This window comes from Herpailurus yagouaroundi, unplaced genomic scaffold, assembly GCF_014898765.1.
Source record: "Herpailurus yagouaroundi ecotype Mexico unplaced genomic scaffold, PumYag 28, whole genome shotgun sequence".
Classification (NCBI taxonomy): Eukaryota; Metazoa; Chordata; class Mammalia; order Carnivora; family Felidae; genus Herpailurus; species Herpailurus yagouaroundi.
This window is the reverse complement of record NW_024412376.1, coordinates 165,427,686-165,454,418: the sequence shown is the minus strand read 5'-3', so window position 1 is coordinate 165,454,418 and position 26,733 is coordinate 165,427,686. Positions and strand designations below refer to the sequence as shown.

Sequence of the window (26,733 nt, the reverse complement as noted above, 5' to 3'; positions counted from 1 at the left end):
GACCCTCCCCTGTTCATGCTCTGTCTCTCTCTGTCTCAAAAATAAATAAATGTTAAAAAAAAAATGGCTTCTCAGTTGGATTATCTAACACAGCCTGAAATATTGGATAGTAGTTTCAAGAATTACCTTTCCACTCATTATCCGTTTTCCAATATGGAAAAGAAGTGACCTTTCAATCCTTGGAGGTGTTAGAACATAGCTTTTGTATGTTTTCAAACACCCTCTTCCAACGTGTTTCTTCCCTGCCCATGTCATAGCTAAGTTGTGCCCTCGCTTTGTAAACCTCGCGTTGTCCGCTCAGGTCTGTGTGCTGCTGCGTCAGTGAGTTCAGAGTTTGGAAATCCTTGTCTCCTTTTGCTTGAACAGGTGCATGCTAGTCGATCGCGCCCGTGCGTGTGGCATGCGGTGCCGCTGGAGGCAGATAGCACCAAGGAAAGCTCCTTTGCGGGTCAGTTTTTAATCATAAAAAATATTAAGAAAAGGCAAAAAGACGGGGTAATAGTGATGGGTTCTTGTGCTGGACACTAGGTAATGGTGCCACAAAAACTAGGGTATTTTTAGCCACGGTGGGTGGAGTTAGGTTTGGGGCTGTCAGCCTATGTGGAACGTTCTAGCAGGAGCTGTGTACAGAAATGGCTTCTTGGGAGCAGGACACAGGCCTCCTCGTGGGTGTTTGATGAAGACACGTGTAACAGATATCCAAAGAGAAAAGGGGAATGCATTCGAAAATTGTTCTGGAATCCTGTATTTTGAATGACTCTTGAACAGTAAAGGATTTCTGGAACATTTACAGCAAGGAGTTCTCAGTTCTGGTCTGTGGAAACGAATGTGACGGTGACAACCAGGATGAATCTTGAGGACACGTGGCTTGGTATTTTCTCGTTAAAATCCCCTCTTCCCGATTAACTCAGATTTGTGTGTTAGGAGGTCATACGTCACTTGATGTTTTTCTCCAGATGGGTTATTTGGATTTTCCGGTTCTTTTTTTTTTTTTTTTTTTAATTTTTTTTTTTTTAACGTTTATTTATTTTTGAGACAGAGAGAGACAGAGCATGAATGGGGGAGGGTCAGAGAGAGAGGGAGACACAGAATCCGAAACAGGCTCCAGCTCTGAGCTGTCAGCACAGAGCCCGACACGGGGCTCGAACTCACGGACCGCTCGAACTCACATGACCTGAGCCGAAGTCAGACGCTTAACCGACTGAGCCACCCAGGCGCCCCTGGATTTTCCGGTTCTTGAAGAGTGGCCCTCTGTGTCAGTCTGTTCAGGCTGCTGTAGCAGAATACTGGAGACCGGGTGGCTGGCAAATAACGGAAATTGATTTCTGGAGCTGTGCAGGCTAGAAGTCCAAGATCAGTGTGCTGGCAGATTCAGTGTCCAGCGAGGGCCCGCTTCCTGGCTTCCAGAGGGTGTCCTCTTGCCGTGTGTTCCTGTGGTGGAAGGGCGCTGGGGCTCTCTGGGTCCCCTCTGTAAGGGCACTGATCCCACTCAGGGGGGTCCACCCTCATGACCCAATTGCCTCCCCAAAGCCCTGCCTCCTAAGACCATTCATTTGGGGGTTCAGTTTCAACGTGGGAATTTTGAAGGAACCCCAACATTTGGTCTGTGGGACCCGCTGAGAAGCTCAGACGTGCTGTATCTTTATGATGAGGCAGATGACGGGGTGGAAAAGGAGACTGTAGTATTCATGTTAGAACTTCCGGATTCTGGAGTTCTGTGTCCCCTCCACCCTCACGACCGCCTCGGTTGGTTGAGTGCTTTCCGGGTCCCACGCACCGTGCCAAACACTTCACACCTGCCTCTCATTTTATCTCTGCGGCCACTCCGCGGGGTCGGCATGTCCAAATCTTGCAGGTGACATGAGATGAGACTCCTGGGGACTACAGTTGTCAGCGCTGGGTCGCCTCTTTTTCAGTTCTCGTGACGAGAAGAAAAGCTGGCAATGCTTTCCAAATGGTGATTCACGTGAACTTGGCTTATGGGGATCACGTCACAGTGCGTCAAATCCTCATGTTGTACACCTACAACCGGTAGGCTGTTATGTGTCAGTTGTATCTCAGTTAAAAATTTTTTTTTATGTTTATTCATTTTTGAAAGAGAGAGCACAAGCAAGGGTGGGGCGGAGAGAGAGGGAGACACAGAATCCGAAGCAGGCTCCAGACTCCGAGCTGTCAGCACACAGCCCGATGCGGGGCTCGAACTCACGGACCGCGAGATCGTGACCTGAGCCGAAGTTGGGTGCTCAACCGACTGAGCCACCCCGGGGCCCCAGTTGTATCTCAGTTTAAAAACAAGAGGTGAGGAGACGTTGAATAACTCGCTCAAGATCACAGGGGAGGTGGGATTCGGACGCTAACGCCCAAGCCTGGGCTCTTGGCCGCCACACCGCACGGCCTCTGTATGTGCTGGGACTTCCTGGTGTCTTGGCACCAAGTTGACTGGTGTGCCCAGGGACTGTCACGATGGAGCTTTCCAGGGCGCAGCTCAATCGCTCACGGCGACTCATGCCCGGAGGCCCAGTGGCTCTTGTTGCCTTTGATCTGCAGGGCGCCCGCCCCTCGTGGTGCTGGCAGGTCGTCCGTGTCCGTGCTCCCTGAAGTCCCTCCCTCAGCCGTGTGGCAGGTAGGGCACCTGTCTGTGGGGAGGATACCAGCCCCGGTGGCCCTTACGGTGGCGCGGGGCACGCGGCAGATGCTGGCAGAGGCAGGAACCAGATGCTTCGGGCTGCAGGGGGGCGGATGGGAGGGCAGAGGACGCGGTTCTGAGGTGGGCCGCGGAGCAGGAGTGGGACTCCCACAGTGGCACCGAGCAGCCGAGGCTCTCAGCTCTGCGGAGACTCCAGCCGGCCGGGCCCACTTGGGTGGCTTTCCCTGAGTTCTCTGCGTGCTTAGTGCAGGGAGGAAGTTATCACGGCAAAGGAGTCCTCCAGACGTCGTGACCGCATTTGGAGTTTTCGATGTTCAGCCCATCGGGCCGGCCTGGGCCAGGAGACAAGAGCCCGTGCCTCCCTCCTCGTTGGAGACCTGTCCGGCGAGGCCCAGTCGAGTGTCACCACGCCTGTGCCTCGACACCAGCCGCGCCTGTATTTGGGGAGTACGAAGGGAGCTGCTGTTCAGTGCGTGGAGAACATTGCACGTGGTACTTAGTCCGTCCTCTGGGTGAGACAGCCTCACAGATCCAAAGGGTTCTTGCTGACCCACACCCTGCCTCCTCGACGCCGAACCCTCCATCGTCCCGCCGCGGAGGGCACTTCTGAAGCCTCCGAACGCTGGCAGTCTGTCAGCTGCCCGCTGAGCTCGGGGAGAGCCGTGGGGGTGATGGCAGAGACCCAGGCCCCCAGACCCGGGCTGGCTTTCTGGCTCTGCCGCTCAGGTACTGGCCGTGTGGAATCTGGGGCTCGTCGGGGGCTTCTGTGAGCCTCCCGGACCACGTGGAAACACCCCTGCTTGGAAAGGGGAGCGGGGGCGCGGGGCGACGACCACCAGGAGCTTGGTGTGGGCGAGGCGTGCGGCGAGCGCTGAGCGGGATGGGACCGATCGGCGTTACCGGCTGTCGTCACGGCTCGCCTCCGGTGGGAAGGGGTGAGGAGCGTCACCCAGCCTGGGTCCTTGTGGCAGAGGTGAGGGCTGGGAGCCTGCGACTTGGGGCGTGTTGCCGTCGGCAGCGAGATTTGGAGCGTGCAGCCACGTGCCGGCCCCCTCAGGGCCGCCTGGGCCGGTGCGGCGGTGACTGGGGGAGTTGCCATGCCGCTGAGGCTGCCCGGGGCCACCGGGGCCGGTGCGTGGGTGCTGCGGGAGGAGGGGCTGTGCAGCCGAGTGCCCGGGTCCTAGCTCCGCACGGAAGGCACTCGGAACGGTGTGGCCGATGAAAGTTTTGTTGTTGGTGCCGAAGAGGAGTTGAGAAGGCATTACTAGGGGTGCGTCCGAGTTGCTAAAAGTGGAAGTAAGGGCCGACATGGGAAAATCACTTCCCGGTGACGGGCCGGGGAGTGTGAGTTGGAAGGACCTACGCCTAAGCTGAAGAGTGGAAACAATTGTTGTCCTTTGGTGACCCTCTGTGAGTCTGGATCCACTGCACGTCGCTGAATGAAAGGGGCCGGGGCGCGGGGGTCATCAGCCTCGTCCCGAGGCGTCTGCTGTTCTGTCTGGGGGAGAGGTGGCCGGGGCGACGGTGCCCACAGCTGGGAGTAAGTGTGAGCTACTGTGAATACAGCGTCCCCTTTGGTACAAGCCTAGCGGTAAATACTAGTTGTATTAAACGCGAAGACAGAGGCGTAGAGGCATCGGGAGGTTTTCAAGGTCACACGGTTGTGAGTGGAAAAATGAAAGGCTGACGCACTGTGGGTTTTCCCCCCAAAGCCCTCGAACTTTCCTTAACACTTGGTCGTTCCCTGGCCGTGCGGCAGCGACTGAGAACTCCAACACGTGGGGCTTTGCAGCAAGGACCGGGGCGGGGGGGGGGAGAGATGACGATGTCTGATGTCTGCAGACCTGGGATATGCCGCAGCGGGCTTCGAAGTTACAGAGTGCCCACCTGGAGAAAAACCCCTGCTTTTAGACCTTTTTGTGTGGAAACAGATGAAGACCAAACATGAGAAAGGCAAAAGCTGTTGATTCAGCGCTGGCTGGAGCAGGGGGTCAGCCACCCACACTTGTGTTTGGAGGCGGGCAGAGCAGTGGGGCTGCTTCCCAGAGGAGGAAAGGGCGCTCGGGTGGGCCTGACGGGGACTGGGGAGGCCAGAGAGGCTGGGGAGGCCAGGGAGGCTGGGGTTGCTCAGGAGGCTGGGGAGGCCCACTGGAAGGGGGCGCCCATGCGGCTGGTCAGGGGAGCAGGTGTGGCTTTCTCGGGTTGGTCCGGAGTCTGAAGCAGGACAGAAATTAGGGAAGCTGTCGGTTATCGATCAAGTCCTGGCCGAAGGTCACAGGGGTCATTGTTTGGGTTCCTGGACTGTGATTAGAGACAGCAATCTGACTTCCTGCAGATCTGACTTACAGCTCCCTGGGCGGGTCACTGTGGGTAAGGGACTAGTTTCCTGGGTGGGTCACTGTGGGTCAGGGGGTAGGTTGTTGTGGGTGAGGGGCCGGCTCCCTGGGCGGGTTGCATTGGACTGTGGGTCAGAGTCGTGTGTATACGTGGTCTGGCCCTTTGTCTTTTTGTAGATTCAGTCTCTCATCTTCCTCTTGTTGGTAACAATATGAAATGACAGATGTGTTGGGAATTCTGTAGAAATCGTATGGTCTCTGGAAGTTTTTCACACAGACATTTAAATCAGAGCGACTGTGCACTCTGGGGCCATCACCTCGGAGATTTAAAAGGCTTCAGTAATATTCCCTTGGTATCACTACACTTTTCATTCATTGTTATGAAAGTCTGCCTTTGTCCACAGCTGGCTCTTGACTGCCCATTTTGTGCTGGACCCACATCCCTGCGGATGTCATCTTTTGTGCCCTTCACCGTTGGTCTTAGCTTGTCCGCCTGGCCAGTGAAGTTTAGTTTTCTAACCTTTGTTGGTACTAAAGTATGGAACTGTGGGTCAGCTCACTGACTGCACTGGCAAACTGGGAAGCGGGGAGAAGCTATCGTGGTTTTGGTGGTAAAGCCGGGAGTAAAAGTCTGTGTACCTGCCACGGTGTGACTGAGGGAAGGCTAAATGTACAATCTGCAGTGAAATAGTTTTCCTTTAAATGTTTCTTCATTCATTTTGTTTTTAATTTTGTTTTTCACGTTTATTTTTTTGAGACAGAGAGAGACAGAGCATGAATGGGGGAGGGTCAGAGAGAGAGAGGGAGACACAGAATCCGAAGCAGGCTCCAGGCTCTGAGCCGTCAGCACAGAGCCCGACGTGGGGCTCGAACTCACAGACTGCGAGATCATGACCTGAGCCGAACTCGGACACTCAACCGACTGAGCCACCCAGAGGCCCCTTCTTCATTCATTTTGAGAGACGGTGAGAGTGCGAGCAGGGGAGGGGCAGAGAGAGAGCGGGAGAGGGAATCCCAAGCAGGCTCCACGTTTAGCGCAGAGCTTGGTACAGGACAGGGCTTAATCTCACAGCCGAGAGATTATGACCTGAGCTGAGGTCAAGAGTTGGATGCTTAACCAACTGAGCCACCCAGGCACCGCCCCCTACCCCCGCCAAAATGAAATCATTTTATAACTGATTTTCATTTATCTCTGCTTCTCGTTCTTTTTATCACAGAAATTTTATAATTTTTTTTTATGTTTATTTATTATTGAGAGAGAGACACAGAGCATGAGCAGGGGGTGGGGAGGGGTGGGGCAGAGAGAGAGGGAGACACAGAATCCGAAGTGGGTTCCAGGCTCTGAGCTGTCAGCACAGAGTCTGACGTGGGGCTCAAACCCACAAACCCCGAGATCATGACCTGAGCTGAAGTCGGACGCTCAACTGACTGAGCCACCTAGGCGCCCCTTATCACAGAAATTTTATTTATTTAAAAAAAAAATTTTTTTTTAACGTTTATTTTTGAGACAGAGAGAGACAGAGCATGAACGGGGGAGGGGCAGAGAGAGAGGGAGACACAGAATCGGAAGCAGGCTCCAGGCTCTGAGCCATCAGCCCAGGGCCCGACACGGGCCTCAAACTCACGGACCGCGAGATCGTGACCTGTGTTGAAGTCAGACGCTTAACCGACTGAGCCACCCAGGCGCCCCATATCACAGAAATTTTAAATTGGCCTTTATGGTTATCATCAATGTAAACAATATTAACTTATTTACATATAATTTACCTTTTTTCCTATTCATTTGCTGTTTCCACATGATCGAAAGGATGTTGTTACGGGCCCCCCAGATTCACGTGGTGAAGCCACATGACTGCCAATGTGGTGGCACTAGAAGTGACTCTTTCAGAGGTAGATAGGGTTAGACGAGGTCATGAGGACAGGGCCCGGTCCGATGAGATGAGGGTCCTCGTAAGAAGAGACAGCGGGGAGCTCGCGTGCTGTCCCCACGATGAACCCACAGCGAGGAGGCTCGCCAGGATCTGCATCGACAGGCACCTTGATCTTGGACTTCCAGCCCCCTGAACTGTGAGAAATACGTTCCTGTCGGTCATGCCCCCAGTCTGCGGTATTTTGTTATCGTGGGCCAAGATGGTTAACACAGACATGGTTCTCGAATGCTGCGGCCTGTATTTAAGTTGGCAGTGCTATAGAGATAAATGGCTGGTGCTTGTATGCAGAGAGCACTGTGATTCCAGGGCCAGTACCCTCGGTCAGTCTCCCAGCTGTGTTTTGTCTGTATTAGGATAGCTTCCTAAACCCTCTCCAGCCTATCATGTGTCTGGATTAAATCACATACGGTGTCCTGCTCTTAGCATTCCACATCTGTACAAACCCCCTTTGTGGTCTTCCGTTGTTAAGACGCGCAGATTCCTTGGCTTGGCATTCAAGGCCTTCATGATCTAGGTGCAGTCTACAAATGTGGGCTTGTCTCTCTCTCACTGTCACCAACCTTACACTCCAGCTCGTTGCATAAACCCTTTCCCGAAGCCCCGCGTGAGAGCCCCGCTTACGGTTCGTGCTTTCCCGCCTCCTCTGTGTTCTGGCTCCCGCCTTGTCATCCTTTGAGCTGTGAACGGCCCCCTTTCCGTGACCGCTTCTCTGACACCCCGATTAAAATTGCGCCGTCATTTTGTTCCTTATTTAATCAACACGACGATCCCGTGGGGTCACTGTTAGTAGTCACCTTAATTGCTCTTATAGTCAGGTCAAAAATGCTTGCTTTAGTCCTGGATTTTGAACGTGTTGTATGGGTAGCGGGGCGGCGTTCAGAAGGGGCCCCGCTCCAGTCCCCCATCTGCCTCCTGTAACCGCGTGACCTGCTACGTTTGCACCCTCGCGAGGTGGTCTGAGCACAGCCAAGCGTTGATGGAGAATTGTGTCTTCTTTTAAAACCACGGATGTAGGTGTAACCTAAACACTATTTCCTGCCAGTTCCCCACTGCTAGACGTTTAGGTGCTTCCCAGGCTCTTGGAAGAAGAAGCAGTGGGTCTTCTTGCTGCTGGATCGAGGGGTGTGCACACCTGGGGTCGAGACTGGTGATGCTGTGTTCCCTTTCATCAGGGTTGGGCCGTGTTACCCCCGCCCTGTCGGTGTTTGAGAGTGCCTGCCTTCCACACCCTTGACAATGCAGTATGTTCTCAAATGTCTGTTCCTTGCCAATCTCATAGCTAGGTTAAAAAAAAAAAAAAAAAATTGGGCCTATTTTAAAGAGTAGGGAACCGAAGCCAAGAGAGATTAGGTAGGTAATTTGTCTGGTCTCATATAGGTGGGTAAGCCGTGACCTGAACTTAAGCCTTCTAGATTTCCAAATTTGTTTGCTTTTGCGGCAGGCTGGCATAAAATATATATCGCCTTTCACAAGTTAATAATTATGTACCGCTGTTTAGTCCTCCTGGATTATAAGCCGTGTGTGTGCACGTGTGTGTGCATGCACGCAGAAGGGAATTTTCAGAGTGAGAGAACTTTTTCGTTGAGTCTAGCCGAAAGGCAGTGCAGGTGGGAAAATAATATAGGTTTTTCTGCTTTTAAATCTCAAAGCAGATCTAAATTGTCTTGACTCTTCAAACCATTTGATACAGATTTGTTCTAAGGGAGAAGTCTAGGCCCTTTTTCTTTTAGGGATTGTGGCTTTCTTGATAAGAGAAAGGAAACCTTGCTAGGAACCCTCTCAATTTATAGATGTTGTCTGTGTTAATTGTATTTGCCACGTGACTTACAAGATTGTTTTGGGAAGCAGGTACGTTTAGCAATTAAATCTGCTTCCTTGATAATTAAATTCTTTTTTCTTCTTTCCTTTATCCAGTGTAGCGACAGCATGAAATCTGTGTGTAAAGCCAAAGCCACTGGGTTTTGCTGACATCCAGAGAAGGGTGACTCCCCCCACCCCCAAACATGGACCACCGCATACCACACTCTGAGTTTCTGCATACCAGAACGATTTTGCATAATAATCATGGTATCATCACACTTCCCAGATATGTGAGCTGAGTATGTGTGTGTGTGTGTGTGTGTGTGTGTGTGTGTGTGTAATTCCCATAGGTATGGTGTGTATGTGTGTGTAGAAACGTACATTCATTTTTGTGGTGGGAATCAAGTGGTACCGTTTAAAATGGCCTTTCCGACAAATTCTGGAGAGCCCTCTCACCCCACAAGTTCGGAGGTTGTAGGTCCATGGGTAACGTGGACGCAGCCTGTCTGCTGGCCCTGCGCCTCGACGACCCTGTTTCCGGTGTTGCGGATCTGTTCAGAATTTGCTCATCAGACTTCATGCTTCCCCTCAGGGGGATTGTTGCGTTTTGTCTTGCTTTTTGTGTGTTCTGATGACTGACTCATCGTAGTCTGTGTGAGTTCCCTTCCCTCTCAGCTGTCTTCTCTTTCCGATGGATCGTCAGGAAGTCTCCAACTGTCCTGCTTCTCCAGCAGCCGGTGTTCGGGACTCTGGGCCGCGCAGTCCCAGAGGGAGCATACTTACCCTCTGGACGTTCAGCGCTTTCAGGGCGAGCCAAGCCTAGGAGTAGTTTTTGTGGGACTGGGTGCCAGCACCCCTCTGGGGGTCGGGAGACCTGGCCTTGTCCTGCCGCAGGCGGTGACCCGCCGAGTCACCAGAGACGCGCTTTGTCCGCTCCCGGGAGAGTGAGGATGGTGTTTGCTGAGCTGCCTCCCAGCGTGGTGACTCCCCGACCCGCTGTCTGCACTGTGCCAAGCACGGTGGAAATGAGCACGCGTGAGGCGCCTTTGTGACCACGAGGCGTTGCGGTCCAATTTCAGACGCCAAGGGACGGGCCACCCGCGCTGGGCACGGGCGCACGCTGGTGGAGTTTGGAAGGGCGGTTCCAGATCCCTCCCGCAGGGTGGTTGACGGGACCCCAACCCCCCCTGCCCCGACCACGCTGAGGGAGACGCGTGCAGAAAGCTGAGCTCGCGTAGAAAATTCGCCACGTCCGAGTCTTGGATTATCGCCCGAGAGAGAAGGTGGAGGGACGGTGCTCTGTGTTCACAGGAAGTTGTGCTGTGGCTCCCGGGCGCTCGTCACGCCTGGGCCCGACACCCGGCTTCGCTCGGCTTCACTGCGCCCTCCTGATGCAGCCCGCTCCTTCGAAGGGTGGCGGGCAATCCCTTTGACGAACTTTACAGGGGGCATAGATGCTCACTGAGGACAATCCCAATAGTTCCGTGAGAAGGAGAACGAAAGGTGGATGCTTCTTCCTCACGGCCTTTGGGGTAATAACCACTAGTAGTATTTGGGGTATTTCCTCCCGGCCCTTCTCCAGCGTACGTGCACATACAAGCGTGCCTCTTGGAGGCATTTGTAAAAAGAAATAGCGAGCACCTGACACACGCTGTTCACACCTCCACTCCAGTGGTTGCGGGGCCGTCCTTCTGTGATGATGCCTGCAGATCGGATAGACTCTCTTGCCCTTGGAGCGCTGGCCGGTAACCACTAATGATAACGACCTTTCCTGGGCATCTGTCGGGTGCCTGGCCCTGTACGCCGAGCTTGTTTCACGAGTTGGGTCACGTGGTTTTTCACGACAGCCCTGTGGGTGCGCGTGGCTATCGTCAGCCTTTGTCATTTTACAGACGAGAAAACCAGAGTAGAGAGAGGCATAGCTGCCTGCCCCAGCTCGTGGCCTCATTTCCAAGAGAGAACGCTTTTGAAAAGGCCCCTGTTAGGTTAAAGCGACTGCCGTTTACTCATTTCAGGGAACATTCACTGACTGCATCCTGTGCCGGGTGCCTTCCGAGGAGCGGCTCCTGAAAGCGTGTTTGGGACGGGGGGAGGGGAGAGCCCGCCGGGGGCACAGGGCCCCACGGGTGCAGGGAGGGACGGGCCCTGTCAGGGAGAAGGGGTGCAGAGGGGAGGTCTCTGGGTGGTCCTCGGGATGGCCAATTCTGCCACATTCTGTCCAGGTCTTGTACGCTTTTCAGAGATTCAGTTTGGGTCCTTACGATAGCTCACCTGACACCGAGTGGCTGTGATTTCAAACCGCCTGAGTCAAGGTCAGTGCTGATGCCCCTCTGGTGGGGGAACTGTTACCCCAACCCTGTGGGAGTCACCCGGGACTAGACTGTTTGCCTACAAGTGGCTAAGTGGGTTTGATGCCTGTTATGGTGGGTTAGACTTTCCTGCTCTCTCGCACTTGGAAGACATTTCACTCATCTGTGGGTTTTGCTGAGGGGCCGTGGGGGTCAGGCTAGCAGGGCTCTGACGTTTGTGGGTTGATACACATGTTTTGCCAGCGCAGTCAGAAAGCATTATGGAATGTGCAAAGAGACAGGACAGAGCAGGGGACACGGGCTAGGGGTCCCTGTGACTGGGGTGTAAATGTTTCTGTGACCGGGCAGCATCTGATTTGTGCCCACACTGTTGGCTTTCTGCTAGGCTCTTTCTCTGCTGTTTTGGCCAGTTTTATTTGGGTGTCTCCTGTGCAGAAGGCATGACCTCAGCCTCTGCCACCAAGTATTTATAGCAGTTGGTACCTCCTATGTGGGTCACTTTCTCTGCTGTGGTTTCTTTAAGGAAATTGTAGCTCTCATACCCAAAAGCACACCCCGCCTGCCCATTTCAAGGTGTCAGCCTTGAACCCATTTCTGAACACCTGGGGAGAGGCTGTCCTGAGTAGGGGCGGGGAGGTGCCTGCCTGCTTCGACTGGTGGGGCCCGATGATCGCCTGAGCGAAGGAGGTCGGAAGTGAGTGCCGTCAGCGCATCTCCCTCTCTTCCTCCTCCTCCCCTGTGTTTTGCTTTAAACGTTTCTTCTTAAAAATTGAGCAAGTTTTTTGTTGTTGTTGTTGCTGTCCTTTGCTAACTGCTAACCGCATGTGGGGTGAGCCTGGGAAAGCGAAAAAGTTTTCACTTCCCTTCGATGACCGTGATGCTAGGTCCGGAGGGGCTTACTGCGTGCCGGGCACTGTGGGGCCGCGAGGCCCACATTCCCTTTCAGTTCACACTGTTAACTGGCCGAGAGAGGTGGGGTCTATCCCCGACTGCTGATGAGGGCGGTTAGCTCCAAGGGGTTGAGGGAGCCTCCTGGAGTCACAGAGCCGAAAGTGGCAGTGCAGAAGCCAGCACAGATCGTCTGAGTCAGAGGATGTGACCCCACGGGCTCCTGACTCCTGGAGGGTCCAAGAGCTGAACGTGGGTCAAAATGGCCACAAGGTGGTTGCCTTTTCATAGCTTTGCCATTGACCCTACACATTTGACCAAACTGCCCTGCGGTCACTGAGTGCAAAGTGTTCGCATGTTGAGCGTGTAGACGTCAGCCCTAACGTTTCATAAGAGAGAGTACACTTCAGGTTTGCGTTAGCACAGATGTTAACTATCCGTTCACGGGGTTTACGGTGAGGACCTCTTCCCCCAATAAGTGGGAAGCAAACCCTAATCAGGACACACACATGCCCATTGTTTTCCTTGCTGCACGTTTTAGCTGGTTGTTTAGGCGTCATTTGTGATATTCATGTCAATAGTACCCACCATAGGTGGAAGTCAGAATTTTAAGGTAAGAATACTCAGAACTATGCTCTTTCAAACTTTCAAACTGGACACTTCGCATTGCCCCGAATAGAGTTGGAGTTAAAAAGTTTCCCAAACGAGACTCACCTGTCTTGGGGTGAGGTCCTGGCATCGCTCTCGCTGCGTCGCAAAGTGGAGCTGGTGGCCCGGAGCACCTGGCCATCCGCGGGCCACAAAATGAGCCCTGGCCTAAGTCTCAACCGTAAACAAGAATGGACTCAAGGTGGATTGCAGACTTAAGTAGAAGATGTAAAACTATAAAACTTGAGGAAGAAAAACAGACATCTTGGGGATGTGGGGCTTGGCAGGGAGCCTTCATTCCCGCCGCGCAGCGACGCGCGGTCCGTGCAAGGGAGAGCTGGTGGACGGCTTCATCTGCGTTAACAGCTTTTGCTCTCCCAAAGAGGAGCCGCAGACCGGGAGGAGATATTACAAACCGGGTATATGGTAAAGGACCCTTATCCAGAATGCGTAAAACTCTCTCCAAGTTCAGCAAACAAGCAATGCAGTTAGAAAACAGGCGGAGGACACGAAGAGCCCTTTCGTCACGGAGCACGTGCAGGTGGCCGGCGCGCACTCGAAAGGTACTTGAACTTCACCGACCGTCAGGGAAATGCGAACTCGACCCCAGCGAGGTGTCACGACGCACCTGCGAGAGTGGCCAGCATAAGGGCTGGCGAGGACGCGGAGAAACGGGACCCCTCACACGTGGCCTCGGGGGAAGGGGGCGGTGATGGGACCAGAGCTGTGGACAGCAGTCTGGCAGTTTCTGACGAAGCAGAACAAGCCACCACCGCGTGACTCAGCAAGTGCCCCCCCCCCCCCCCCCGGCGTCTGTCCCTGGGATGTGCAGACTCGCGTTCACGCAGAGCCCGCCCACGGGAGTCCCGGCGGCCTTACCGCATGGGCGCCAAAAACCGGAAACGCCCAGGTGTCCTCCAGGGGGCGTCTGGTCGAACAGTGGTGCAGCCATGGCGTGGAACACGACTCCCCGGTGACAGGGAGCAGGTCACTGACACGCGTCACCACCTGGGTGAGTCTCCAGAGAATTACACTGAGTGAGAAAAAGCAATTTGCAAAGATTTGATACTGTAAGATTCCATTTATATAACATTCATGAAGTGACCAAATTACAGAGATGGTGACCAGAGGAGGGTCAGGGCTTAGGAGGCAGGGAGGAGACGGGAGGGAGGTAGGTGTGGCTGTAAGGGGCCACAGGAAGGGTCCCTGTGGTGAGAGAAATGTTCTGCATCTTGTCCATGTCAGTGTCAGGATCCTGGCGTGATGGTCACTGTGGTTTTGTGGGACGTCACCCCGGGAGAGATTGGGTAAAGAGTACATGAGATCTCTCCGTATTTGCTGTTACGGTGGCATGTAAATCTACCATTATTCCAAAATAAAAAGTTGAATTATTGAAAAGATACTGGTTGCTAAGCATTTGATTTCATCATCCATGGGAAAACTCTTCTAGAGAATCTATGTATGGACTTTTTGGCCCTTTAAAAATTTTTTCACGTTCTTCTAAAAAATGTTATATGCACATTGCAAAGAAATCAAATAATGCAGAAATATACACAGATAAATGTTTTTTAAAAAATTACCCAAAACTCGCCCTTCACAAATTACCATAAACGTAAAGTTTTTAAATACACTATTTCCGTCCCCACACATTTAATTTGTTCTTTCCTTCTGGACACTATCAGGGCAGTGCTCGCCCTCATTCTGGCATCAGAAATCCAAAGCTTGGAGAGTTTGGGGGACTCGATCAGCGTTGGGTACCGAGATAGTGTCCAGAAGCAGAACCAGCCCCCGGGTGTTAATAGTGCCTCACCTGGGGCCTGCCCTGCCTCTGTCTTCTCCCTTGTCCCTCACCGTGGCCCTTTGGTCCACGTACATACCACCGTCACTCGGGGGCTTGTTGGAAGTCGAACTGTCGTGGCCCTTACCTTTGGACTCGGGACTTTTCTCAGGTGACCCCCTGCATGGTCCTTGTGATGCCCTGGAGGACTGAAGGTGCCGTGCCTTCTGGACAACGTCGGAACGGTGGGCAGGGGGGGGCCTGAACACTAGGAGATGCGAGCGACCTCAGCCGCTGCTTCTGCGGTTCCCGCCTAGTCCTCGCTTCCGTCGTGATTCACGGACTGACCATTTGTGCAGTTCGCCTCCCTTGTTGGCTTTGAGCTCGTGTTTAGCAGCGCCCTGCGGGGGCTGACGTGGCACCCGGCACATCCAGACGCTCGGATGCTTGTGGACGACGTAGGTGAGTCTGTGAACTGAACACGGTTGTTGATGGCGTCCCGGTTTCTGTCCCTGCCTCCGGGACCCAGAGACCCGCTACCTAATGGCCGTTTCCACCCCGGTCCATTTCCTTCCTTCCTCCTGTTGCCTCTTCCGCGGACATCCCCGAAGCGTGTAGCCTGTGCTGGACTCTGGAATCAAAGGTGGTGAAGTGGGTTCCTCACTTGGTCCTCGTGCTTCTCAAGTCAAATATTCCCTCATTTCTCCTCCGAGCTGCTTCTCCTGCCCTGGTTTTCCTTGGTTAGCGACGTCCGTCCTCGTCAGCCCTTTCCACTGGAAGCCTCCCCCTTCTCGCTCGCTCCCCTTCCCCCGTCCCGACGTCTAACTGGACTCCACGCGCATTGCTCGTCTGTGTGGTCCCCCGTTTCAGCCCTGGCTTGGCACCTCGCCCGGCCGCGGCTGCACTGCCGCGGTAGCCAAGTTCACTCTCTCTGCCTCGTCAGAGAGCTCTCTGCACCCATTCTGCACGTTGCTGTCAGAACCCACGCAGACCATGCTGCCCTGCGTAGCCTGCTCGGGTAAGCACATGCTTTCTGATGGAAATGCTGGACTTGTCCCCGGCGTGGCGAGGGCTCTGGAGGACAGACCTGCTTTCTGCACTCCCGAGAGGAGGTGAGGGTCCCTGCCGGGACCGCGGGGGGATGCTGGCAACAGGATTGGTTCTGGAATCAAGAGACCTCGTGCCCCAGTTCCAATACTAGCTGGGCATCCTTGGGAAAGTCCCTGAGGGTCTGTGACGTTTGGTGACCTCATCTAAAAAGTGGGCACAATGAAACGCACTGAGCGTGTCACACGAGGTTACCGGGAGGCACCTGCGTGGTGCACGGTGGAGATGCTTTGCCGTCCAAACCTCACAGACGCGGGGACTGGCGCTGGGGGAGCAGCATTTCTGGAATTCTTGTGTGAAACTCTTTAAAGCATGTCTGCCTGGTGACCCCAGTGAGCACCTGTGTTGCACATCCTGTGTCATGGGCGGGGGGAACGTGTTCTGTTTTATGTCGAGTTAGAGATGCCCCACAGGACACCCCCCCCCCCCCCCACACACACACTGACCTAGAGAGAGAAGGCTCTTTCCTGCCTGTATTTGGTGGCATTGCCCGAATGCTTTAGGGACGGGAATGCGCAGCGAATTCTGGAGAGGAAAGCTGTCTTCCCTGCTGGCTACCCAGTCCTCACTCCTGGGAAGGACCTGCGGGGAGTCGCTCCATGGTAGTGGCCAGAGCCTTTCCTAACCCATCTGCCCACAGAAGTGAGCAGTGGGACAAGCAGGAGATCTTCTAGAGACAGATGGGTGCATTAGCCCCGTGCATCTGTGGCCCTCCTGGCCTCAGAACGGCCCGCGACACTGGATAGCTATCTGGGGACCACTGGATAGCTGTCTGGGGACCGCTGGGCCAGCCGAGGGCGGGAAGCAGCCAGAGGAGGAAAGGGAGCCATCGCCCAGGGGGAAGGTTCCTAGCCTGCCTGTGATAGTGTTGGCCTCGTCTGTGGCGTGGCGACCGACAGCCAAGGGGTCGGTGATGGTTAGAGCCGAGGGGGCTCGCGGGAAACGGCAGCTGGGAGTCGGTGGGGTGTGCAGCGAAGAAGGTGCCCCGGGTGCCTGCGGAACGGATGAGCGATCGCTGGCGGTACCCCTTCTTTCTGATGGTGTCCCCTTGGCTGTCGTGTGTGCGCCCTGGCCACCTGGCCAGCTGATTGCTGCGTTCTCTGCTTGCACTTTTGATCCTCGGGAGAGGGAAAAGGTGCCTCGGGTACTTCACTGGTGGACGGCAGAAAGCCCTTTTTTTTAGACCCTGGAGCCTGAACTAAGTCCCGCATTGATGCTTTACCCTCTCATCAGCTGCTGGCCTGACCGTGACCGGGGAGAAGAGACTTACCTGCCGGGACACTGCTCGTTGTTCGGCAGTGGTACCAGGACAGGAGTCCCCGGCCCCCTGCCCCCCGGCTGAGCTCTGCCTCTCTTGTTTCCACTCTTGATCCAGTGGTGAACCCGCAGGGCAGCCGGGCACTCTTTCTGGGGGAGGGCGCTCGTGGAGCGTGACAGCCGGCCACGCCCTGAGGTTCTCATTTCTGCAGCCTCTCGTGGCCCAGAGTGAGTCCCCTGGCTACTGACAGGGAGGCTAAAGGAAGTTGTTTGTATGTAAACTTACACAAGAGCATTTTTTCCACTGGCAGTTTATTTGGTTTGGACTGGAATACATCTCTGACATTAGAGTCTTTATCCTAAAGGCAGAGAAAACTGTGGACCCTTTTTTGGGGGCTGGGGTGGGTGGTGAGCACTCTTACTCAGCCTGGGTCCCTCAGACTTAAGAGTTCCAGCGAGTGTTTGGGGAGCTGAGCCGAAGCACGCGAGAATCTGGGGCAGTGGTTCCCCACCCTGGCTGCGTCCGGGGCCGGGGCTCTGGGAAGAGCTGTGTGCTCCCTGCACACAGGCTGAAATAGGCTCTTCAGGCATGGAGCCTGGGCGGCTGTAGGTCTGGAAAGCTCCCCCCGGTAATCCCGATGGACAGTGAAGGTTGAGAACCAGTGTCAAGGTTGAGTGGGCGTTCCAGGTGGCACGAGTGCCCCCTGCTTTCCCCAGCTCAGACTGGCTTTGGGTGCTGTGGGCCGATTAGAGAATATTGTGCAAATAGATGCCACGTTCTGTGAACATCTGCCAGTGATTCCGTTTATTCCGGGGTCTACCCACCCCACTTTCCTTCACAGAATTACACCAGACTACTGGTTTGATTGGCACAAAATGATCTCGAGTGTGAAGTGCTCTGTGCTACTGATTGTCCTCGTCTGTTCCCGCTCCGTGCCACACAGCTTACAAACACCGCCATTCATGCGGGGGCCGAGGAGGCAGGCTGCCTGGGTTTTGCTAACTGTGTAATTTGGGGCAAGATTTAAAACTTGTGTAGATCTCACTTTCTTCATCTATGAAATGGGATGACAGGAGCCCTTATCATCTCACAGGATTGTTCTGATGTTTAAATGCAAACATGTCTTGGGACACCTGGGTGGCTCAGTCGGTTGAGCATCTGACTTCAGCTCAGGTCATGATCTCAAGGTCCGTGAGTTCGAGTCCCGCGTTGGGCTCTGTGCCGACAGCTCGGAGCCTGGAGCCTGCTTCCGATTCTGTGTCTCCCTCTCTCTCTGCCCCTCCCCCACTTGTGCTCTGTCACTCTCTCTCTCAAAAATAAGCAAACATTAAAAAAGACAAATCAATACAAACATGTCTGAAAAGCGTATAGCTTGGTACATCTTCCTAGCACATGGTAAGTGCTCAGTAATTTCCATGATCTTGTAATGGAAATATTCAGAGCTGATAAATTTGTCAAAGACAATTCATCCTTAGCTCTTGCAGTTCTAACTGGTAGGGTTAATTGACCACCTAAATGCCGGCCTCTAGAGTACCTTGAATTTCAAATGAGTGTAGCCACGGGAGTTCCTAATTGGAACATTGCCCCTAAATGCTGGTTTTAATCTGTATTCATGAGCAATCCTGGAGCTTTACCTCTTTCTTTGGTTTCTTCTCCTGCACACTGCTCTGCGGTGACTTCTGGCACGGAAATCCCCATACAGCACCTCATCAGCGGCCCAAGGGACGTGGTCACGCCCTGTGGGACGCATGTGTTATCCGCGGACTGCCTAGTTAGGTGCATCCCTCGGCGGCCAGGGCTGGTTTTTCTCTACTTTCTCACCAAACCTGATCTTGTTTTCATCTGTTCCCCATTAGACTCCAAGCTCCACAGGAACAGGGACTCTGGCTCCTGTCACTGCCAGGTCATCTGCACTTGGCCGTGTCTAGCACATAGTAGGTGCTCACGAAATACTTAGCAAATGAAATCTAGGAGAACACAGGATAAATCCGCACGATCAGATTTAAGGCGTGTGGTATGAAACCTCATCAACAAAGCGTAGTGAATCGATTTTGTTAATGCGGGTTTAAAATGTTTGAGTAGCTGAGTTCATTATTACCGAGTGTTGCATAGGCTGGGCATTGGGGATAGAAAGGTGATAACAGCTGATGCCTGCCCTCGCGGACGTGCGGTCTAGGGAGGCAGGTGGACGCGTGGCTGTGCTATATATACGGTAAGTATTACGATGAAGGGCGTGCTGTGGACCACAGGGCGGGTTTGTGCTTCATGAACACAGGCAGCAAGCAAGTCAAAATGCAGCTGAAATTACACGTTCGTGCTCGTACAGTTGATGGGAAGTGCCTGTCTTTGAATGAATGAATAAATAAATACATAAATACATGAAAGGTGCTAAATAAACTCTTGAGTGGCCTTCGTGTGGATGAAGTGGCTTTCGCGTGGCCCTTGCTTTACCTTTCTCCCTCAGGAAAAGAGAAAGGCAGAGCAGTGCTGCTGCAGGGGCTCTGGAGCGGGGCCGGGCCAGGGGGCTCTGGCTTCGGCTCTGTCACTAGGCCAGGCTGTCCTGCAGGCAGCTTGCTGTGCTGTAGCAGGAGGGTTGGGCCGTTTGATGCGTGCCTCTTTTAGTTCTGACCCCAGACTCATCGTCTCCAGCCGTCTTCCTTGGGAGTGGAGAAGGAGTATGGCAGCCGGGGAGTTGTTTACCTACATTCACTGGGACCTCGCAGCCTGATTTGGGGGGAAAGCCCCGGGAGAGGTGTTGGTTGCCCATCTGGCGCCCAGCTGAGGGGGGCACGCAGGCGTGTTAACTTTCCGTGGTGTGAGTACAAGCTTCGGAAAGGTCAGAGCGCCACTGGAGTCAGCTGGAGAGAGGCAGAGGACAAGGTGCCACGGGTGACAGTGAGTGTGCTGGCAGCGGGGTTCTCTGGCTCTTCCGTGAATTCGTTTCTCAGGGACTCTGACGTCAGATGGTTTCTGTGGTTTAGGCCGCGAACATCTCGTATCGTCACACGACCCTTGAGTGCCCTTGGCGCTCTGCCGTGGAAATGTATAGATGCCGGCTCCTGAGTCGCGCCGTAGACAGCGCCTTGGTTGCTTAGCCGTGCTGCGAGTTTGGATGACTTCAGGCCCATCCGGGAAAGATAAAATGTGGTCTTGCAGCGTCAGTTGGGCTCTCTCAGTCAGAGAGCTTTGTCATCCCTCAGCGGAGTGACACAACACAGGTCCTGAGCTGTCTGAGGCCCTCCAGCCCCGGACGCTGAGGTTGCCCAACGACACTGCCTATACTCCAGGGTTGGGAGAATGTGGGAGGAACGTGTGTTGCAAAACTCAGGGGATTTTTTGTATTTATTTACTTTTGGGAGAGTGCAAGCAGGGGCGGTGCAGAGACAGGGGGACAGAGGATCCGAAGCGGGCTCTGTGCTGACGGGCTGACAGCAGCAAGCCCGACGTGGGTCCCGAACTCCCCAACTGAGAGATCGTGAGCTGAGCCGAAGTCAGTTGCTCAACCGACTGAGCCACCCAGGAGCCTGGCAAAGCTCAGTTTTACACGGTTGTTGTTAATGGTGATAATGGCTTCTTACATTTGTGTTTCACTTCACGGTTCACAAACAAGTTTACAATCCATTGTCTCATTTCATCCTCTCTGCAGTTCTGTGAAAAAGGCAGGTCAGTTTTTACATCTCTTGTTTTTCCAGTGGTTTTATTGGTGCTCCCAGAAGATCAGAGACTTAACCAAGGACTGTCCTGCACGGCATGGTGACCTTAGTTAACAATACTGTTTTGCATATTTGAAAGCTGCTAAGAGAGTAGATCTTGAAAGTTCTCATCCCGAGAAAAGGAAATTTTGTTAACTGTGTGCGGTAAGAGACGTTAACTAGATCTACTGTGGCGGTTGGTCGTGACACATACAAATATCAGATCATTACGTTGTACCCCTGAAACTAACATAATGTAATATGTCAGTAGCACCTCAATTAAAAAAATAAAATAAATAAAGAAGAGTCTTAACCAAGGTCATGGACCGAGCTAGGGGCCCTGGTGGCCCTGTGCCTTCCTTGCTGTGCTACCAGGGCTCTGGGCTACGTAGTCTCCTAAAAACCCCTTGCCCATTTGGGGAGTTCTTGGGTGTTTCTGTTCCGTTTGGAGGCTTTTGGTTTCCCGTTCTCTGTTCCTTCCCCCGGATGCCTGGATGTTCCTGAAGCTCCCGGGTCGTCCCTGTGCTTGGGGGCCTTCCTCGCCGGCACGTGGTGTGTGTGTGCTAAGTCCTCTGGACGAGCCCTTGACTACAGGCGCCTCCCCTGTGCCTGCCCCCACACTTTCAGCTTGACCTCTTGTGCACCTCTGATCACTTCTTATAGAATAAGGGGTGTTCTGGGTGCACTGGGTTCTTTTTTTTTTTTTTAAATTCAAGTTACTTAGAGCCGAAGCTAAGCAATCAGCACGCTGCTTTAAAACTGTGATTGTGTAGCCTTCCCTCCCCCAGCGCGAGCTCCTCAAGGGTGTGGCCACACCGCGTCCCTCTGTGCTGTCACCGGGCAGCTGGGTGGGTGTCTGGGGCATGGTCAGATTCAAGTGCCTAAATTCGAGTAAGGCCAGCAGAGGTGTGACATCTGGCAAATGACAAAGCCAAAGGAATTTTTACCTAAGATGTTCACAAAAGAATGTTTTAGAAGGTTGACCTGTTTCTTTCTTTTTTTTTTTTTTTTTGTTGTTGTTTTATTATTTTATTATTAGCTGGAAAGACTTCAATATGCAAGTGACCTGTTTCTTAGTGGGAGTTTAGTTTCGGCCCAGAGGGCAGCTGTGTGCCCAGAAGCCTTTGGGGTTTCGCTGTGTGACAGGTGAAGTTAATTGTAGTGTGACCATGTTATCCTTCTGTGGCTTCAGTAGACCTTTCTCCCAAATGGAACAGCTTTTTCTATGAAAGTCACCCTTCCTGTTGGAGACGTGTCCCAGGAGTGCTGGGCAAGGATCTCCTGTTGGTTTAAACCCAGAGGTTACCTGCCGAGAAGCGTACGCTCTGCTTTCGGCTCAAGGAGCAGAGCCCGGTTTCTGCCTCCATGAGCGAAGGGCAGCAAAGCATCCTCAAGGCCAGACGACAAGACACTCGTCTGCATCGTGGCCGTTCTCGAATGCTGTCTCAGGTGTCTGTGTTGGGATTTCCGTGAAGCTTTGGGAGCCGAGCAGGGATGTGCACATTACGGCGTTAACGGGCTCTGCTGGGGTCTGTTCCTCCCCGCTGACCAGCTTCTCGGAATTTGGGCAAGCCACACAGGGTCACCGAATGACCCTCCTTCTCCCTTATGCTTCTTTTGAAGGGTTTTTGCAACAGCCAGTAACGTAATACGGAAACATATGTAATTATTTTGGAAGCATGGTTAACTTAGTCACGCACTGAGCACTTGGCACCGTTCTAATACCGCCAGAATGTGGCATCTGAAAGTTACTTGGGATTGCTGCTGGAATAAAATTCACTAGGCTTGCCGAGGAGGAGAGAGGAGTATCTGGTCAGGGAGAATCTTGCTTGGCTTACCCACGTGCAGATTAGAGTCTCATTTACATCTTCTCAAAGGCCCTAAGATTCATATGAATTATTTTACAAAAGCGATCGCCACAATTCAAAATATTTTCTGTGGCTGGGCATGGTTCTGAGAAAGTCACAGACATTGATTGGTTCATTAAATTCTCATTACAGCCCCAAGAGGATTGTAATCCTGCTGTTTCGGTCCTTATCTTACAGCTAAGGAAACTGAGGCACAGGGAACGGAAGGAACTTGCCCGAGGTCACAAGGCTCTCGTGTGATAGTCCTGGGATTGCAGCCCGGGCCTCAGTCCCAGAGTCTTTTCTCTGAGCCCCCACTGGGGAGCTGCACCTGCCATGACCACACCTTCCGCACGATTTCTTCCTTGAGCGATCAGTACACCCTCTGAGCTCTGCCGAGCCACATCTGTTTTATTTACTGCCGTACTCCCTGGGCCGGACACATATGTGTAATAGCCGACACATACGAGGCACTTGTGGAATGATTTTGTGACATCAGAGTGGTTTCTGACATTAATATCTTAACACTAAACAAAACTCTTGTACCTCTGTTTTCTCACCTGACCCTTACAGCTGTGCGGTAGGCAGTATTTTCCCTCCCCTTTTACACAAGACAGTGTCACCCTGTGGATGGCATCTGGTCGAGTCATGGGTTGAGTTCCTGGTTACATATCTCCCCCGCCGCCCCCAACTCCGTACCTGTTTTTTTTTTTGTTTGTTTGTTTTTTTTTTAACTTTCAGATTCTTCTGAAATTCTTTCTTTGGTGAGGGTCATCAGAAGGAAGCACAGGTAAGAAGATTTCATGATCTTCAAAATTCAGTGGCGTTAAAATAAGAAACTGTCTTGCCAAGAACTGTCACTATCTGCTATCTGCTGGGGGTGCTTGGAACAGAGATCTTTGCGTTACAAACAAAACAGTGCCTGCCCGGAACCATGCCAGAGGTGAACTCAGACTATCTGGCTTGTTCGATTGGGGGTAGAGCTGGAAAGCTTGAGGACACAGGTGAGTTTTCGTCCCGGCACTTCCCCCCCCAGGACGCCCGTCCCACCGTGGTTCTTCTGCATCCTCTCCCACCCTGCTCTGCTCTCTCCCTCTAGCTAATGCCAGTGCCCTGGCGTGTGTCTTCTTATGGCCTGTGTGAATATCAGAATTCCCCTGTATGTAATCGGAAAATTGATACGTAGGCGAAATAAGCGAAACAGAGCTTTTAAAAGAGTGTAAGGCACCTTCTAGATCGTAAAGGAAATACATGTTCATAGTGGAGTGTTTGGAAACGAGAGGATACAGAAGAAAATAGTTCTCAGAAGCAGAAATCACCGCTATGGGCGTTTCGGCCTTGTGCAGAACAGCTGACGTCTGGGACTTCCTTGTCAGGACGGCGCCCACCACCGGGACTGGATAGGGCGGCTCACTGTGCTTGAGCGGTTTTGCGCAGACAGCGCGGTGCGCGTCTACACGCCCGCTTTCCTCCCGGGAGTCTGGAACCGGTAGGAGCCAGGCAGAGGGGGGCCCTGTGCCCAGCCCCCGACGAAACCCCTGACGCTGGGTCTCTCGTGAGCTTCCTCGTGGCGGCACTTCCCACGTGTGTCCTGTGTCCCATGTGACTCTGCTGCGAGGGAGACTGGAGGCTCGCACCTGCCATTCTTTGCGCCCGGTGCCTTTCCCTTTGCTGAGGGTACTTTGTGTCTTCTCGCCCTGACAGGTCTTAGCTCCGAGTACGCCTGTGTGCGGAGTCCCCTCGGGTCCTGCTGCCCGTCCTTGAGCCTGGGGTGGTCTTGGGGACCCTTGACCAAGGCCTGTTTCTTGTCTGTTTCCAAGCATAACAATATGGTATATTTTTTCATAAAACGGGTTTTATTTCTTTTTGAGATCTCTCATTTTCCCCACAACCACGAGTAGTGAGCATTTTGTCATATGTCGTCAAATGTTCTTTCAAAACACGATCTGCACTCAAATCGTACCTTCAGCGTCTATGTGACGTGGGATGCTGGAGTCTTGCAGTTCACGTGCTGCTGCGGGTAGCGAGAGTCCTGGTTTGTAGTCAGGGTGCATCCCAGCGAAGGTTGTTCCTGGGGCGGGGTGAGAGAGGGCGCGGGGGTGTGTGTGACCTTGGCAGACACCGGTAAGGGTTCCTGAGGAAGGCGGTTTCCACCGGCCCAGGTGTCAGCCGCGCTCGAGAGTAGCCGTCCCACCAGCTCCTCTCCAGTGCTGAGTCTTAGCAGTGAAAGCAGTTTGTCAGTTGGATGAATACTAGACGGTATCCTTTTAATTTGCGTTTTCGACTATTTGTGAGGTTCCAGTGATTGATTTTCTTTTCTGACTTGCCTGTTGGTGTCTTTTGCCTAGAGAGTTTCTCGTCCCGTGCTCAGGTATCTTGTGACTATTCTGGGCCGGGGTAGTGACCTCCCAGGGAAAAGCCTGTATCCCCACTCCGCTGGATCCGCCGGGGCCTCTGGCGCGGTGCGTGCTTCAGGAGCGGGCTTGGCTTCCGGTGGGAGGCGTGACTTCTGATGCCCGTTAATGAGGTGCATCCTTAACCGAAGCCCCGATGTACGCACTGGGGTTGGCACTCACCACGGGAGAGAGCCAGCGGAGTCCTGCGGAAGACAGACCCAGCGGTGGCGGTTTCTGTGGGGGAGAGTGGCAGTGAGGGGGCCCTCTGTACATTTATCGCTTGCTGTAGCGGTACACACGTCTCCACCAGGATGCAGGCGTGTGTATTCCTCATGAAATCTACGGCTCAGAATGTGAAAGCCTTACCAAGCCAACTAATCCCCAGTGATTACAAAAGCAACTCGAGACGGTAGTGCGGACAGGAAGGCACGGAGGGGGACCGTGCTGGCTGCGGTGGCTGTGCGGAGGCAGACGTGGGGGAAGGATGTCAGGATCAGCAGGGCGAGGGGCAGGGGGGAAGCCGAGGAGGCAGCAGACTGCGATGCGGGTGTTCGGAGCCCCGGCCGGCCTGTGTGGTCTTCGGGAGCAGGGACTGCCCGACTGAGCGTCCCCTTTCGGACTGACGTCGTCAGGCCTCTTCCCCCCTTTTGGGGTTCAGGCTGCCGGGGGGGGGGGAAGGGTGGGGCCAACCCCAGAGAGCTGGACCACGCTCCCTGCAGCACGTCTCTGCTCGAAGAGGAATCAAATATCACGTTTGTGTCTACCAGCAGCTGACCACGTGTGGGCACACAGTGCTGGGGGGACGCGGAGCTGGTGGCCGGGATGTGCGTTTCGAAGCTGTGTTTGTGGGACAAGCCGAGTCTTTACTTGGATCGTTTATGTGAGGTGGTAGGGAAGGCGTGCCATGGATTGTGGTGGGTGCAGTCGCTAAAGCCCCCCAAGCCCCTCGGGCGATACAGCAGTGATGGATGGTCTCTCACTCGTGTGTGTGCAGCGTGCTTCTTTCTACACCCATGGAGGCGGCTCTGGGGGGATGTGTAACGTGGTCAGCACCGGCTGTCTCGGAGGAAGGGGTTCGGATTGGAGATTATAGTGGAGGGAGAATTTCACTGTTTTGTATGGATCCGAATCCGAATATTTGCTATGTGATTATTTCATGAGTCTTAGTTACATTTAAATTTTAACATTTGTAATGAAAGCAGTATGCCCTTTTGAAAATTGGGGAAAAAAGCACGAAATGATCTGTGACCACGGACAAATTATTTAATCTTTCTGTGCTTCAGTTTCCTCATCTGCAAGTTGGGGAATGAAATGGTACTGATTTTATAGGGTTGTAATAAGAGTTCAGTGAGATAAAACTCAAAGCCTGGCACCTCCTGAGTGCGTAATAAATTACTTCAACATTCGAGGGGCACCTGGGTGGCTCAGTCGGTTAAGCGTCCGACTTTGGCTCAGGTCAAGATCTCATAATTCACGAGTTCGAGCCCCGCGTCGGGCTCTGTGCTGACAGCTCTGAGCCTGGAGCTGCTTCGGATTCTGTGTCTCCATTCTCTCTGTTCCTACCCCACTTGCCCTCTGTCTCTCTCTCTCAAAAATGAATACACATCATAAAAATTAAAAAAAATACATTCAACATTCCAGAAGAAGGAGAACGTGAATGGGTCATCGTGGCTTCCGCCGTATCATTGTCTCTGGGCTGTGGTGGTAGTAGAAAGGGTCTGAATTCAGCCCCATGTAGAAATGTGATGGAAAAGAATTGCTTTGGGTATCAGGAGACTCTGGCCGTGGACAGGGCTCTCTCCTCGCGTGTGACCCCGTGTGTGATAGGAGCGGAGGCTCGTTCGTGTGGCTGGGGTCCCCGTGGTGGGGCTGCTGGGAGGGCCCCAGGACATGCAGCAAACACGCCAGCCGTGGCATTACGAGGAGGAGCAGGTGGACAAGGGAAGCAGAAGTTTCCAGAGAACACAGCGCCGCCTGCCCTGTGCGGAGAGAAGGTTCCTCCCCTGTTCCTTTCCACCTTAAAGGAGAACCAGCCGGTCCGGATCCACCCACCCAGCAGCCCCCGTGTGCTGTGCGGCGTGTCGATTTGGCCCCTTG

The 26,733-nt window shown here is 53.4% G+C and overlaps 1 protein-coding gene across 3 annotated transcripts in view; it reads left to right on the top strand.

Moving 5' to 3' along the window:
• AFAP1 (actin filament associated protein 1) overlaps nucleotides 1-26,733 on the top strand; it is a 154,728-nt gene that overhangs the window by 15,340 nt on the left and 112,655 nt on the right. Inside the window, exon 1 of one of the 3 annotated variants that reach the window (XM_040488628.1) lies at nucleotides 22,982-23,244. The exons of the other annotated variants lie outside the window; for them this stretch is intronic. The gene's annotated coding sequence lies outside the window, so the exon portion shown is untranslated. Of the gene's footprint in view, nucleotides 1-22,981; nucleotides 23,245-26,733 lie in introns of those variants that run through there. 3 annotated transcript variants of the gene reach the window in all.